Here is a 15,531-nt window from a genome sequence, read left to right on the forward strand (position 1 = left end):
GGTTTCTCCGACCTTAGGTGCCATAATTAGTTATAGAAAAACAAAAAGCTTTAGCTTTTACCACACCAAACTTAGAAGGTTTGCTCGTCCTCGAGCAAAAGATAAAAGAAGAGGGTAGAAAAAGAAGAAATAGAGGAGACAGAGGGGGGTTTAATGATTCGGCCAAGGGGTAAGTAGTATGTATGATTTGTGAAAATGAAGGAGTGAAGATGGGTTTATATAGGAGTGGAGAGAGGGGTAGGGTTCAGCCATGTATGGGTGGGTTTGGGAGGGAAAGTGGTTTGAATTTGAAAGGTGAGGTAGTGGGGTTTTATAGTGGATGGATGTGGATTGGTGAAGAGATTATGGAGAAGAGGGTAGGATTTGATAGGTGAGTGGTTTTTGGGGAAGAGGTATTCAGGTGATTGGTGAAGGGGAGAAGGGTGTAATGGGAAGGTGTGAAGAAGAGAGAGAGAGATGAGGTAGGTGAGGATCCTGTAGGATTCATAGATCCTGAGGTGTCAAGGATTTCTCATCCCTGCACCATATTGGCAAGTAAACACCCCTTCCTGTGCCAATCTTGGCGTTAAAAGCCAGGTTGCTGCCCATTTCTGGCGTTTAATGCCAGCTTTTCTCCCCTTTCTGGCGTTAAACGCCAGCTCTTGCCTTTTTCTGGCATTAAACGCCAGCTTGGTGTCCATTTCTGGCGTTAAATGCCTAGAATTGTGCCAGACTGGGCGCTTAATGCCCATTCTGCTACCCTTACTGGCGTTTAAACGCCAGTAAGCTTCTCCTCCAGGGTGTGCTATTTTTAATACTATTTTTCATTCTATTTTTGCTTTTTCAGTTATTTTTGTGACTTCACATGATCATCAAACTACAGAAAACATAAAATAACAATGGAAAATAAATAGATATAATTAAATAATATTGGGTTGCCTCCCAACAAGCACTTCTTTAATGTCAATAGCTTGACAGTGGGCTCTCATGGAGCCTCACAGATACTCAGAGCATGATGATAGCCTCCCAACACCAAACTTAGAGTTTAAATATGGGGGCTCTATTTGACTCTGCATTGAGAGAAGCTTTTCATGCTTCCTCTCCATGGTTACAGAGGGAGATCCTTGAGCCTTAAACACAAGGGAGTCCTCATTCACTTGACGGACCAATTCTCCTCTGTCAACATCAATCACAGCTTTTGCTGTGGCTAGGAAGGGTCTGCCAAGGATGATGGATTCATCCATACACTTCCCAGTGTCTAGGATTATAAAATCAGCAGGGATGTAGTGGTCTTCAACCTTTACCAAGACATCTTCTACAAGTCCATAAACCTGTTTTCTTGAATTGTCTGCCATCTCTAGTGAGATTCTTGCAGCTTCTACCTCAAAGATCCCTAGCTTCTCCATTACAGAGAGAGGGATGAGGTTTATGCTTGACCCTAGGTCAGACAGAGCCTTCTCAAAGGTCATGGTGCCTATGGTACAAGGTATTGAGAACTTTCCAGGATCCGGTCTCTTCTGAGGTAATCTCTGCCTAGTCAAGTCATCTAGTTCTTTGGTGAGCAAGGGGGGTTCATCCTCCCAAGTCTCATTACCAAATAACTTGGCATTTAGCTTCATGATTGCTCCAAGGTACTTGGCAACTTGCTCTTCAGTAACAACTTCATCCTCTTCAGAGAAAGAATACTCATTAGAGCTCATGAATGGTAGAAGTAGATTCAATGGAATCTCTATGGTCTCTGTATGAGCCTCAGATTCCCATGGTTCCTCATTAGGGAACTCCTTGGAGGCTAGTGGATGTCCATTGAGGTCTTCTTAAGTGGAAATCACTGCATTTCCCTCCTCTATGCATTCGGCCATGTGGGACGTGTTTATGGCCTTGCATTCTCTCTTTGGGTTCTCTTCTGTATTGCTTGGGTGAGTACTAGGAGGGAGTTCAGTAACTTTCTTACTCAGCTGACCCACTTGTGCCTCCAAATTTCTAATAGAGGACCTTGTTTCAGTCATGAAACTCTGAGTGGTCTTAATTAGATCAGAAACTACAGTTGCTAAGTCAGAGTAGTTCTGCTTAGAATTCTTTGTCTGTTGCTGAGAAGATGATGGAAAAGGCTTGCTATTGCTAAACCTATTTCTTCCACCATTACTGTTGTTGAAGCCTTGTTGGGGCCTCTGTTGATCCTTCCATGAGAGATTTGGATTACTTCTCCATGAAGGATTATAGGTGTTTCCATAGGGTTCTCCCATGTAATTCACCTCTTCCATTGCTGGATTCTCAGGATCATAAGCTTCTTCTTTAGATGAAGCTTCTTTGGTACTACCTGTTGCTGCTTGCATGCCAGACAGATTCTGAGAAATCATATTGACTTGCTGAGTCAATATTTTATTCTGAGCCAATATGGCATTCAGAGTATCAATCTCAAGAACTCCTTTCTTCTAATTTGTCCCATTATTCACAAGATTCCTTTCAGAAGTGTACATGAATTAGTTATTTACAACCATCTCAATGAGTTCCTGAGCTTCTGCAGTCGTCTTCTTCAGATGAAGAGATCCTCTAGCAGAACTGTCCAATGACATCTTAGACAGTTCAGACAGACCATCATAGAAGATACCTATGATGCTCCATTCAGAAAGCATGTCAGAAGGACACCTTCTGATCAATTAGTTGTATCTTTCCCAAGCTTCATAGAGGGATTCACCTTCCTTCTGTCTGAAGGTTTGGACTTTCACTCTAAGCTTACTCAATTTTTGAGGTGGAAAGAACTTTGCCAAGAAGACATTGACTAGCTTTTCCCAAGAGTTCAGGCTTTCTTTAGGTTGTGAGTCCAACCATGTCCTAGCTCTGTCTCTTACAGAAAAAGAGAAGAGCGTAAGTCTGTAGACAGAGCTAAAGGGAAGAGCATAAGAGATAAAGCTAGAACATGGTTGGATTCATAACCTAAAGAAAGCCTGAACTCTTGGGAAAAGCTAGTCAATACCTTCTTGGCAAAATTCTTTCCACCTCAAAAATTGAGCAAGCTTAGAGTGGAAGTCCAAACCTTCAGACAAAAGGAAGGTGAATCCCTCTATGAAGCCTGGGAAAGATACAAGTAATTGATCAGAAGGTGTCCTTCTGACATGCTTTCAGAATGGAGCATCATAGGTATTTTCTATGATGGTCTATCTGAACTGTCCAATATGTCATTGGACAACTCTGCTGGAGGATCTCTTCATCTGAAGAAGGCGCCTGCAGAAGCTCAGGAACTCATTGAAATGGTTGCAAATAACCAATTCATGTACACTTCTGAAAGGAATCCTGTGAATAATGGGACAAATCATAAGAAAGGAGTTCTTGAGATTGATACTCTGAATGCCATATTGGCTTAGAACAAAATATTGACTCAACAAGTCGATATGATTTCTCAGAGTCTGTATGGAATGCAAGCAGCAAAAGGCAATAGCAAAGAAGCTTCATCTGAAGAAGAAGCTTATGATCCTGAGAACCCAGCAATGGAAGAGGTGAATTACATGGGAGAACTCTATGGAAACACCTATAATCCTTCATGGAGAAATCATCCAAATCTCTCATGGAAGGATAAACAGAAGCCTCAACAAGGTTTCAACAACAATAATAGTGGAAGAAATAGGTTTAGCAATAGCAAAACTTTTCCATCATCTTCTCAGCAACAGACAGAGAATTCTGAGCAGAGTCTCTCTAGCTTAGCAGCCATAGTCTCTGATCTATCTAAAACCACACTAAGTTTCATGACTGAAACAAGGTCCTCCATTAGAAATTTGGAGGCACAGGTGGGTCAGCTGAGTAAGAAAGTTACTGAACTCCCTCCTAGTACTCTCCCAAGCAATACAGAAGAGAACCCAAAAAGAGAATGCAAGGCCATAAACACGTCCCACATGGTCGAATGCATAGAGGAGGGAAACGCAGTGATTTCCACAGAGGAAGACCTCAATAGACGTCCATTGTCCTCCAAGGAGTTCCCTAATGAGGAACCATGGGAATCTGAGGCTCACACTGAGACCATAGAGATTTCATTGAATTTACTTCTTCCATTCATGAGCCCTGATGAGTATTCTTCCTCTGAAGAGGATGAAGATGTTACTGAAGAGCAAGTTGCTAAGTACCTAGGAGCAATCATGAAGCTAAATGCCAAGTTATTTGGTAATGAGACTTGGGAGGATGAAACCCCCTTTCTCACCAAAGAACTGGATGACTTGACTAGGCAGAGATTACATCAGAAGAGACAGGATCCTGGAAAATTCTCAATACCTTGCACCATAGGTACCATGACCTTTGAGAAGGCTCTGTGTGACCTAGGGTCAAGCATAAACCTCATGCCTCTCTCTGTAATGGAGAAGCTAGGAATCCTTGAGGTACAAGCTGTAAGAATCTCACTAGAGATGGCAGACAATTCAAGAAAATAGGCTTATGGACTTGTAAAGGATGTCTTGGTAAAGGTTGAAGGCCACTACATCCCTGCTGATTTTATAATCCTAGACACTGGGAAGTGTATGGATGAATCCATCATCCTTGGCAGACCCTTCCTAGCCACAGCAAGAGCTGTGATTGATGTTGACAGAGGAGAATTGATCCTTTAAGTGAATGAGGACTCCCTTGTGTTTAAAGCTCAAGGATCTCCCTCTGTAACCATAGAGAGGAAGTATGAAAAGCTTCTCTCAATGCAGAGTCAAACAAAATTCCCACATTCAAACTCTAAGTTTGGTGTTGGGAGGCCACAACCAAACTCTAAGTTTGGTGTTGAGAGGCTATTATCATGCTCTGAGTATCTGTGAGGCTCCATGAGAGCCCACTGTCAAGCTATTGACATTAAAGAAGCGCTTGTTGGGAGGCAACCCAATTTTACTTATCTATGTTAAATTTCTATTTTCCATTGTTATTTTACATTTTCTATAGGTTGATGATCATGTGAAGTCACAAAAACAATTGAAAAAGCAAAAACAAACTGAAAAACAGAATGAAAAATAGCACACCCTGGAGGAGAAGCCTACTGGCGTTTAAACGCCAGTAAGGGCACCAGACTGGCATTTAACGCTAGAAAAGGGCAAGAAGTTGGCGTTAAACGCCAGAAATGGGCAGCAACCTGGCGTTTAACGCCAGGATTGGCAACAGAAGGCGTTTTGCACGCCTAATTGGTGCAGGGATGAGAAATCCTTGACACCTCAGGATCTGTGGACCCACAGGATCCCCACCAACCTCAACTCACTCTCTCTTCTTCACACATTTCCATAATTCATTTCCCCAAATACCCTTCACCAATCAACTCAATACTTCTTCCCCAAAAACCCCTCACCTATCAAATCCCACCCTCTTCTCCATAAACTCTTCACCAATCCACATCCATCCATCATAAAACCCCACCTACCTCACCATTCAAATTCAAACCACTTACCCTCTCCCCACTCCTATATAAACCCATCTTCACCCCTTCATTTTCACACATCTTAAACACTACTTCTCCCCCTTGGCCGAACCACTAACCCCCCTCCATCTCCTCTATTTCTTCTTTCTCTACTCTCTTCCTTCTTCTTTTGCTCGAGGACGAGGAAACCTTCTATGTTTGGTGTGGTAAAAGCTAAAACTTTTTGTTTTTCCATAACCATTTATGGTACCTAAGGCCGGAGAAACCTCTAGAAAGAGGAAAGGGAAGGCAAAAGCTTTCGCCTCCGAGTCATGGGAGATGGAGAGATTCATCTCAAAGGTGCATCAAGACCACTTCTATAAAATTGTGGCCAAGAAGAAAGTGATTTCTGAGGTCCCTTTCAAGCTCAAAAAGGGTGAATATCCGGAGATCCGGCATGAGATTCGAAGAAGAGGTTGGAAAGTTCTCACCAACCCCATTCAACAAGTCGGAATCTTAATGGTTCAAGAGTTCTATGCGAATGCATGGATCACCAAGAACCATGATCAAAGTGTGAACCCGGACCCAAATAATTGGCTTACAATGGTTCGGGGGAAATACTTAGATTTCAGTCCAGAAAATGTAAGGTTAGCATTCAACTTGCCAATGATGCAAGGAGATGCACACCCCTACACTAGAAGGGTCAACTTTGATCAAAGGTTGGACCAAGTCCTCATAGACATTTGTGAAGAGGGCGCTCAATGGAAAAGAGATTCAAGAGGGAAGTCGGTCCAACTAAGAAGGCATGACTTCAAGCCCGTGGCTAGGGGATGGTTGGAGTTCATCCAACGCTCAATCATTCCCACTAGCAACCAGTCTGAAGTTACTATAGACCGGGCTATCATGATCTATAGCACCATGATTTGAGAGGAAGTAGAAGTTCATGAGGTTATATCCCTAGAACTCTACAAGGTGGCGGACAAGTCCTCTACTTTGTCAAGGTTAGCCTTCCCTCATCTCATTTGTCACCTTTGCAATTCAGCTAGAATTGACATAGAGGAAGACATCCTCATTGATGAGGACATGCCCATCACTAAGAAAAGGATTGAGCAAACAAGAGATCCGACTCATGGACAAGAACATGAGGAAATTCCTCATCATGAAATCCCTGAGATGCCTCAAGGGATGCATTTTCCTCCACAAAACTATTGGGAGCAAATTAACACCTTCCTAGGAGAATTAAGTTCCAATATGGGACAACTAAGGATGGAGCACCAAGAGCATTCCATCCTCCTTCATGAAATTAGAGAAGATCAAAGAGTCATGAGAGAGGAGCAACAAAGGCAAGGAAGAGACATTGAGGAGCTCAAGCACTCCATAAGATCTTCAAGAGGAAGAACTAGTCGCCATCACTAAGGTGGACCCGTTCTTTAATTTCCTTGTTCCTTATTTTTCTTTTTTTCGAATTTTTATGCTTTATGTTTATCTATATTTGTGTCTTTATTACATGATCATTAGTGTCTCAGAGTCTATGTCTTAAAGTTATGAATGTCCTATGAATCCATCACCTTTCTTAAATGAAAAATGTTTTTAATTGCAAAAAGAAAAAGAAGTACATGAATTTTTAATTTTAAAATAGTTTAATTATTTTGATGTGGTGGCAATACTTTTTGTTCTTCTGAATGAATGCTTGAACAGTGCATATTTTTGAATTTGTTGTTTATAAATGTTAAAATTGTTGGCTCTTGAAAGAATAATGGAAAAGGAGAAATGTTATTGATGATCTGAAAAATCATAAAAATGATTCTTAAAGCAAGAAAAAGAAGTGAATAAAAAAAAAAGCAAGCAGAAAAAGCCAATAGCCTTTTAAATTAAAAGGCAAGGGTAAAATAAAAAGGATCTAAGGCTTTGAGCATCAGTGGATAGGAGGGCCCACAAGAATAAAATCCTGGCCTAAGCGGCTAAACCAAGCTGTCCCTAACCATGTGCTTGTGGCGTGAAGGTGTCAAGTAAAAACTTGAGATTGAGCGGTTAAAGTCGTGGTCCAAAGCAAAAAGAGTGTGCTTAAGAGCTCTGGACACCTCTAATTGGGGACTCTAGCAAAGCTAAGTCACAATCTGAAAAGGTTCACCCAGTTATGTGTCTATGGCATTTATGTATCCAGTGGTAATATTGGAAAACAAAATGCTTAGGGTCATGGCCAAAACTCATAAAGTAGCTGTGTTCAAGAATCAACATACTGAACTAGGAGAATCAATAACACTATCTGAATTCTGAGTTCCTATAGATGCCAATCATTCTGAACTTCAAAGGATAAAGTGAGATGCCAAAACTGTTCAGAAGCAAAAAGCTAAAAGCCCTGCTCATCTAATTAAGATTGATCTTAATAGATGTTTTTGGAATTCATTGTATATTCTATTCTTTTTATCATATTTGATTTTCAGTTGCTTGGGGACAAGCAACAATTTAAGTTTGGTGTTGTGATGAGCGAATAATTTATACGCTTTTTGGCATTGTTTTTAGTATGTTTTTAGTATGTTTTAGTTAGTTTTATTATGTTTTTTTTAGTTTTTAAATAAAAATCACATTTCTAGACTTTACTATGAGTTTGTGTGTTTTTCTGTGATTTCAGGTATTTTCTGGCTGAAATTGAGGGACCTGAGCAAAAATCTGATTCAGAGGCTGAAAAAGGACTGCAGATGCTATTGGATTCTAACCTCCCTGCACTCGAAGTAAATTTTCTGGAGCTACAGAAGCCCAATTGTCGCTCTCTTAATTGCGTTGGAAAGTAGACATCCTGGGCTTTCCAGAAATATATAATACTCTATACATTGCCCAAGATTTGATGGCCCAAACCGGCGTTCCAAGTCAGCATAGAAATTCTGGCATCAAAACGCCAGAACTGGCATAAAAGCTGGAGTTAAAACGCCTAAACTGGCACAAAAGCTGGCGTTTAACTCCAAGAAAAGTCTCTACACATGAAAGCTTCAATACTCAGCCCAAGAACACACTAAGTGGGACTGGAAGTGGATTCTGCATCATTTACTCATTTCTGTAAACCCTAGGTTACTAGTTTTCTACTAATAGGACCTTTTACTATTGTATTTGGATGATCTTTGGACGTTAAGTCCTTAGACCTTTGAGGCTGGCCATTCGGCCATGCTTAGACTATTTTCACTTATGTATTTTCAACGGTGGAGTTTCTACACACCATAGATTAAGGTGTGGAGCTCTGCTGTTCCTCATGAATTAATGCAAAGTACTATTATTTTTCTATTCAACTCAAGCCTATTTCTGTTCTAAGATATCCATTTCTTCTTCAACATGATGAATGTGATGATCCGTGACACTCATCACAATTCTCACCTAAGAACACGTGCCTGACAACTACTTCCGTTCTACATGCAATCAAGCTTGAATGTGTATCTCTTGGGTTTCTAATCTAAGATTAGAACCTTCGTGGTATAGGTTAGAATTATTGGCGGCCATTCCTGAGATCCGAAAAGTCTAAACCTTGTCTGTGGTATTCTGAGTAGGATCTGGGAAGGGATGACTGTGACGAGCTTCAAACTCGCGAGTGTTGGGCGTAGTGACAGACACAGAAGGATCAATGGATCCTATTCCAACATGATCGAGAACCGACAGATGATTAGCCGTGCGGTGACAGCGCATTTGGAACATTTTCACTGAGAGGACGGGAAGTAGCCATTGATAACGGTGATGCCCAACATAAAGCTTGCCATGGAAAGGAGTATGAATGATTGGAAGAAGCCAATAGGAAAGCAGAGGTTCAGAAGGAACAAAGCATCTTCAAACGCTTATCTGAAATTCCTACCAATGAATTACATAAGTATCTCTATCTTTATTTTATGTTTTATTTATCTTTTAATTATCAATTCTCCATAACCATTTGAATCCTCCTGACTGAGATTTACAAGATGACCATAGCTTGCTTCAAGCCGACAATCTCCGTGGGATCGACCCTTACTCACGTAAGGTTTATTACTTGGACGACCCAGTGCACTTGCTGGTTAGTTGTGTGGAGTTGTGACAAAGAGATGAGATTACAATTGTGTGTACCAAGTTGTTGGTGCCATTGATGATCACAATTTCGTGCACCAAAAGCCTTCTAGTAAAATCAAGAGAAAAGAAAGAAGAAGAATAATGAAAACTATTATTGATCCATCAAATTACAACAGACCTCCCTAACCCAATGAAAAGGGGTTTAGTTGTTCATAGCTCTGGAAATGGAAGAAGATAAAAAAGAATGCATTGTCAAATTAAACTAGAAATTACAGAGAAAGTAAAATATACAGAGTGCAGTTCTCCAAAATGCCAAAAGCTCCCCCTTAGTTCAAAACTACTCCTATATATACTACTCTTCTGATCTTCTAGTTGGCTCTTCAAGTCTTGGATATGGGCCTTTGATCTTGAGTTGAAGCAGTTATAGTCTTCAGTGGGCTCAGCTTTGCTTGCAGAAAAAGTGTGAGTTAGGCATGGACGTTAGTTAGGACGTTAGTGGTGTTAACGTTAAGTGAAAATGTGGGTTCGAGAAAGTTAGTGACGATCACCTTTTTCACTAACGTTCCAAACCAAAATGATCCACATTAACTTCAATGTTAGTGGCACTAACGTGACCACTAATGTTGCCTCTTGGTCCTTCGCAAACGTTATTGGCATTCACCTTTTCTAATAACGTTGCTAATTGCCTCTTTTCCCCACGTTAGAGTTCACGTTAGTATAACTAACGTGACCCTTAACGTGGGCATGCCTAAGCTTCAAGAGCGTTGGTGACACTTACCTTTGTCACTAACGCTCCAAACGCCCCTCCTTCTCACGTTAGAGTTCACGTTAATTAGATTAACGTGGCCACTAACGTGGTGGTAATTGCCATCTCCAACGTTAGTGACAAAGGTGAGTGTCACTAACGTTGGCCTATCACTCCTTGCTCCACGTTACCCTTCACGTTAGTGGTCTTAACATGACCACTAATGTGGGCAATGTTGGCCTAGTCCAACGTTAGTGACAAAGGTGAGTGTCACTAACATTGGCGATTTCTTCCTCCTCCCACGTTAGAGTTCACGTTAATTAGATTAACGTGGCTCTTAACGTGGCTTATATATGGCCTTTTGGAATGTTAGTGGTGTTCACTTTTACCACTAACGTTGGAGCTCCTCTTTTCTTTCCACGTTAGCTCCCACGTTAATGTAACTAACGTGGGCTTTCGAAGGCGTTATTGGCGATCACTTTTCTCATTAACGCCACAAGCTTATGCCCATTCCACGTTAGTGGTCACGTTAATTAGACTAACGTGGCTACTAACGTAGCTCTTCCTTGCTTCCTTTGTCCTGAAATCAAGCAAATAAAGTGCATCAAAGCTCTATTCCAAGTCATGAGATCATGCATTATCCAATTTGTCATTCAATTCATGCATAATTCTCATGAAATCATGTAAAGTTTACAATGTTTGCTTGAATCAAGATGCAAGTGTATTTCTACCCAAAACTTGCTTATTTACTAAGAAAATGTATGAAACTACCCTAAAACAGTAAAGAAAAGGTCAGTGAAACTAGCCTAAATGCCCTGGCATCACAACACCAAACTTAAAGCTTGCTTGTCCCTAAGCAAGTACTGAAACATCAGAATGATGAATGAAAGAACGAGAAAAACAAGTTCTTATTATAGAAGTAAAGCTCTTGGTTTATGGGGTTTCATGCATAGCAACTTAGGTTCATTCCTTTACTGGTTTCCAGGTCCTTATCATGCTCTTGAATACTTGCTTGATTGCATCCTATGAGATCCTTATTCTTTGATCCTCCCTTTTTTTTCTCAGGGTTTATTGCATCCTTAGGCTAAGTGCTCTGTGAGGGGGCAACTCTTTAAAGTAAGCTTTCAGCCAACACTCCCGAACCAGTTGGTTCAAGGTGCTAGGTGTTGAAACACCCCTAAGGACTTACTCCCTCAAGTCTCTCTCCCCCATACATGCACACCATAGGCACATGGTTTGTTATTTTCTTTCTTTGAGGCCTTGGTGTTCAGCACCTCTTTGGGTTACTAAATGTTCTGTAGCAAAAGTTTCTCTTGATAGTGGACTTTCAGATGATAATCCCGAGTTAGTTAACCCAAGTTACCAAGTGATAAGGCACCCCTGAGAGCTTAGTCATCCAAGCATATCCTTTGCACAGGAGCACTACAGACATATGCCTCAGTATTCAAACCCTTGGTGCCTAGCCTTATTTCTTATTATTTTTCTTTCTTTTTCAAACTCTTATTGTTCTTTCTTTTTTTCTTATTAGGATCTTGTTGTTTGGCTAATCTCATAGAATGTGCTTCAAGCATGTACTTCAATACACATGAGTGCCCTCATACCTTATAGGTGATCCAACTTAGCTAATCTATTATCCCACCACCAACCTTGAGGACTTACTTCACCATATGAACCCTACTCTAGTTTCTTTCATAGCATTCTCTTTTATTGAATTCAAAGGGCAAGCATACAAGTAAGTAGGATAAAAATGAAAACAGGTAACTTGGACCAGCACACATAACTTAATAACTGAAAATGCTAAAGATAGAATTGAAAATTCCTAAGCTACTATGGAAGCATGTTCTATTTCATACATGATTTTCCTTATTTAGACTTGAAAAAGATAAAACGAAGAGGGAACTCCACCACCTTTTACTCATGGGGCTGCCCATGCTCTCTCTCTTGTTCGTCCTCTTTGTGTCCTTCTTGAGTGCTTGAACCCCCATTTCCCTTGCGCTTTCCGACCAACTTTTTCCAGAAGCCAGCATCTTCCATCTTCTTTTTCAATGTTTCCTTCTGTTGTTTCACTTTCCCCTTCCTCTTGTTCTGTTAGATCTTTTTGGACTGAATCATACCTTGGGATTGCAGAGTGCAAATGATGCATATGCCCGGACACATAGTTCAACTTGGCTTGAGTGTTTATGTTGAATTCTTCCCTATGTAGTTGCCGTCCTTCATTAAGCACGCTGAACTCGTTGAATGCTTTCATCTGAGCTAGCTGACGTTGGTTGAGTTCTTGAAGGCATTTATCTTGACATTCTTGCCTTTCAGTCACTTGATTGATGGCTTGAGTGAGCTAGGAGTAGTGTTCCTGTTGCTACTCCATTTGTTGTTTCTGCCACTCTCCTTGTTGATTCATCCAGTTGGCAAGTAGTTCTTCCTGATGATCCATCCGTTGGGATTGAAAGTGTAGTTGTTGCTCTTGTCCTTCCATATGTCTCCTTGCCAAGTCCTCAATGGCTCCTTGAATATGAACCAGATTTATATTGGTTGGATCATAGTACTCTTCTTGCTGGTATTCTTCTTGATGAGGTTCTTCTTGGTGAGGTCCTTCTTGTGATGTTCTTTTCCTTATTTGAGGCCTTCTTTGTTGTTGGGCGGGTGCCACATAAGTTATACGCTGAAGCGTAACTAACCTCCCAGGGTTTACCCAATGTGGATTGCTGTCTTTGAAGACCACCTTGGCTTTCTTACATAGTCTCAGGATGGTACTAGGATACAAAAGCCGAGCACTCGGATCACTCTTTTCGGCTGCTTCTTGGATTCCCTCAGCTATAATTCATGTACATTGATGTCTCCACCGCTCATAATGCAATATAGCATAGTAGCTCGAGCAATGTTGACCTCAGAATTGTTCGAGGCTGGAAGGATAGATCTTCTCACGAGCTCAAACCATCCTTTGACTTCCGGGATGAGATCTCCTCTTCTAATGAATCGTGGCCTCTTATCCGAATACCTTTCCCAATCCGATCCTATGACACACGTCATTCACAATTTCTTCAAGCTCATCATTGTCGGGGCCATTACTTATTCTTGCTTGATAACTTGGCTTGTCAGAGGGTTGTGATCTAAAATAAAGTGTCCTCATTATAGCATTGGGACTGAAATCCACCTATGTTCCTCTCACATAGCTTTTGAAGGTAGGAGCCTCGGTATTGTCTTCTCTGGCTATATTGGCATAGAACTCCTTAATGAGATTTGCATTTATCTTTGTTTCTGGGTTCATGAGCTCTTGCCAACCCCTCTGTTCAATCTTTTCTCTAATCTGCAGGCAGTCATCATTGTTGAATTGGAATGTCAGCTCTGGAAATACTTTCTTGTGTTTTATACGTTCGAATTAAAGCTCATGAAAGGTGGTCTTGATGATGCCATAAGTGTCTTTCCCTTTCGCCGGTGTCTTTCCCTTTCGCCTTTTGGAGCTTGATGATGCCATAAGTGACCTTTGATATGTGAAGGTGTTAAAGGGTGTGGATAGTTGATGGAATTTGGCCGGGTTAGGATAGGGTGTAGTTAAGGGAGTGGGTGAGAGTGCTTTCGATGGGGTAAGAGGTGTTGAGTTCCGAGAGTGAGAAATACAAAGAAAGGGGAATTGGAATGTAAAGAGGTACGGACTAAGAACCACTTATATAGAGAAGTGTTGAGTAAATGAAAAGTGTGGATTGATGGTGTGGGCTAATAATGGATGGATGGGGTTTAGCATGGGATGGGCACAAGGATCATCACTTTTATGATATGAGTGGTTCGGTTTCCAAGGGTGTTATTCTTCCAATGTTGCATGGCAACATTTCCCAATGTATTCCCTTTGAAGACATGTGTATAGTCCCTATTTTTTTGAAGTGGCCAAACCCTCCTTCTTCACTTGTCCCATCAATTTCTCTTTAATCCTTCCTTTAATTTCTATACAAGACAAAGGAATAACATTAATAACGTTGAAAGTTGGCGGCAAAATTAGAAAATGGGATAACTACTTTTTAAAATTTTTGTTTTTAACTAACTAAGTGCTATTCATGAATGCAAACCAACTGACTATTTAACTATCCATGTATGTAACATTGGTGACACCAAACTTAGTTTGTGGCCATGTGGTGTAAAAAGATTTGTTCAAGGTTCTAAGAGTGACATGATATGAATTGCATTTATGTTCTCTTAGTGTGCCTTGAACACCAAACTTGTTCTTCACTATATGTTGCATACAAGGATTCATTTAAGTGTATGTCAAAGTTGATTTGGAATTCATGAACCTTGCTTTATTAACTACTTTAAAAGCATATAAAACATGGATTGCCTCCCATGAAGCGCTTCTTTAGCGTCACTAGCTTGACGTTCTGCCTTTGTCAGGGTGGTTGGTAATGCTTCAGATCTTCTCCCGTCACAGTGAATCTATCTCCATTGGCTTCATTAAGGATCTCCACATGTTCTAAGGAGAGAATTCTGCTGATGGTGAAAACTTTAGGCAGCTAAGATGGGATGGTGGGGAGATGAGGTGGAATAGCTGGAAGATGAGCTGAGATCACTTTATCCCCTTGAGAGAAATCCTCTGTAGGGATCTTTTTGTTCCTCCATCCCCTTGGTGCCTTCTTCCTTGTTTCTTTTAACGCTACCCTGCTCCTTATGGCCTCTTTTTCCGAGGAAATCTTGTTGCTGGTCTCATATGACTCTGGTGGTTTTAGCTCTTCTTGGGTTTCCTTTAGCTGTGGCACCTTCTGACTGTTTTGCTTACCAACCAAAGGGATTCCAGGGTGTACTGTTTGTGTTTCGGTGCTTATTTCTTTCACCAGTGCCTTGTTGTGATCTTCCCTTGGTTCCTTGTTTTCTTGATCTGCTTCTTGTGAGGGTTTGAAGACATTGAAGGTAAGTTGTTCATCATGTATTCTCAGTATTAGCTATCCTCGCTCCACATCTATAAGTGCTCTGGCTGTGGCTAGGAATGGTCTTCCCAATATGATTGGGTGGAGGTGACTCTCTTCCATTTCCAATATGACAAAGTCTGTGGGAAGGAAGTAGTTTCCAACCTTTACCAACACGTTTTCAACCACTCCTACTGCTTGTTTTTTAGTTTTGTCAGCCAGCTTGATGACTACGTCTGTAGGCGTTAGCTCATTGATCTGCAGCTTCTTCATGAGGGATAAAGGCATTAAGTTGATGCTTGCTCCCAGGTCACAGAGTCCTTTATCAAACCTTGTTTTTCCTATGGCACAGGGGATGTGAAAACTCCCTGGATCCTTCCTTTTGTAGGCAACTCTAGTTGAATAGGAGCACTACACTCCTTATTCATCACTATTGTTTGCCTTCCTTTGAGTGAGCTTTTCCTGGTCAGCAGCTCCTTCATACACTTAATGTATGAGGGCATTTGTTGGAGAGCCTTGATAAATGGTATGTTTACTTGAAGGGATGC

General features: G+C 41.0%; 1 non-coding gene across 1 annotated transcript; it reads right to left on the reverse strand.

Annotated features, from left to right (window-relative positions):
* Positions 1-2,990: 2,990 nt before the first annotated feature.
* LOC148552977 (small nucleolar RNA R71) lies at positions 2,991-3,098 on the reverse strand. The gene has a single exon (XR_015893746.1). It is a non-coding gene; the product is annotated as a small nucleolar RNA R71 (small nucleolar RNA).
* Between the last annotated feature and the right edge of the window lie 12,433 nt (positions 3,099-15,531).

The sequence above is a fragment of the Arachis ipaensis genome, chromosome B7 (assembly GCF_059453495.1).
Source record: "Arachis ipaensis isolate K30076 ecotype BB chromosome B7, ASM5945349v1, whole genome shotgun sequence".
NCBI classification, from domain to species: Eukaryota; Viridiplantae; Streptophyta; class Magnoliopsida; order Fabales; family Fabaceae; genus Arachis; species Arachis ipaensis.